Genomic DNA, 1,410 nt, shown 5'->3' on the forward strand with positions numbered 1-1,410 from the left:
TGAAGCTGAAGAAAATGAAAACAAGTCCATGAGAGCCAAAATAAGACCTTGAGTATATCCCACTTGAATTTAGAGATCATCTGAAGAATAGATTTGATACTTTAGACACTAAAGACCGAAGACCAAAAGAGTTGTGGGATGACATCAAGAACGTCATACAGGAAGAGAGCAAAAAGTCATTGAGAAGCCAAGAAATAAGGAAAAGGTCAAAATGGATGTCAGAAGAGACACTGAAACTTGCTCTCCAATGTAGAGATTCTAAAGCAAATGGAAGAAATGAGGAGGTACAAGAGCTGAACAGAAAATTTCAAAGATCAGCTTGACAAGATAAAGCCAAATAATACAATAAAATGTGCAAAGGTCTGGGATCAGAAAACAAAAAAGGAAGAACACACTCAGCATTTCTCAAGGTGGAGGAACTGAAGAAAAATGTCAAACCTCGACTTTCGTTATTGAAAGATTTACTGGGCAAATTATTGAATGATACAGAAAGCATCAAGAGAAGATGGAAGGAATACACAGAGTCAGTGTACCAAAAGGATATGGTTAATGTTCAGCCATTTCAAGATGTAGCATTTGATTAAGAGCCAATGATCCTGAAGGAGGAAGTCCAAGGTCCATTGAAGGAAGTGGCAAAGAACAATGCACCAGGAATTGATGGAATAAAAATTGAAATCTTTCAAGAAAGTGAGACAGTACAGGAGGCACTCACTCATCTCTGCCAAGAAATTTGGAAGACAACTATCTGGCCGACTGATTGGAAGAGATCCGTACTTGTGCCCATTACAAAGAGAGGTGATCCAACGGAATGCAGAAATCGTCGGACAATATCTTTGCTATCCTATGCGAGTAAAGTTTTGCTAAAGGCAAATGGCTACAATTATACATTGAAGAAATGGCTACAATCATACATTGACAGAGAACTTCCAGAGGTTCAAGCCAGATTCAGAAGAGGCCATGGAATGAGGGATATTACTGCTGATGTCCGATGGATCTTGGCTGAAAGCAGAAAATATCAGAAAGATGTTTACCTGTGCTTTACTGGCTAAACAAAAGCCTTCGATTGTATGGATCATGACAAGCTATGGACAACATTGCAAAGTGAGTATTCCGGAATGCTTAATTGTTCTCATGAGGAATCTGTACCTGGACCAAGAAGCAGTTGTTCGAACAGAACATGGAACACTGAATGATTTAAAATTAAAAAAGTTGTGCGACAAGGTTGTATTCTTGTCGGGGTCTGACCCCGACATAGTTGTCACGCGTGTTTGGTTCACGAGGAGGGGAGATCCAGCGGCGATAGGGATAGCGAAAGAATACACAGAGAAACAGAAGAAGGGAGACAATGAGGCACCCCAAAGCCAGGGTGGATACATCACTGGTGGGCAGGCTTGGGATTACAGGCATCAT

The 1,410-nt window shown here is 40.6% G+C and overlaps 1 protein-coding gene across 1 annotated transcript in view; it reads left to right on the forward strand.

Moving 5' to 3' along the window:
- The window catches only part of LPCAT2 (lysophosphatidylcholine acyltransferase 2), a 133,743-nt gene that overhangs the window by 40,409 nt on the left and 91,924 nt on the right, over positions 1-1,410 (forward strand). The gene's annotated exons all lie outside the window — the stretch shown is intronic.

This window comes from Chrysochloris asiatica, unplaced genomic scaffold (assembly GCF_000296735.1).
Source record: "Chrysochloris asiatica unplaced genomic scaffold, ChrAsi1.0 scaffold00055, whole genome shotgun sequence".
NCBI classification, from domain to species: Eukaryota; Metazoa; Chordata; class Mammalia; order Afrosoricida; family Chrysochloridae; genus Chrysochloris; species Chrysochloris asiatica.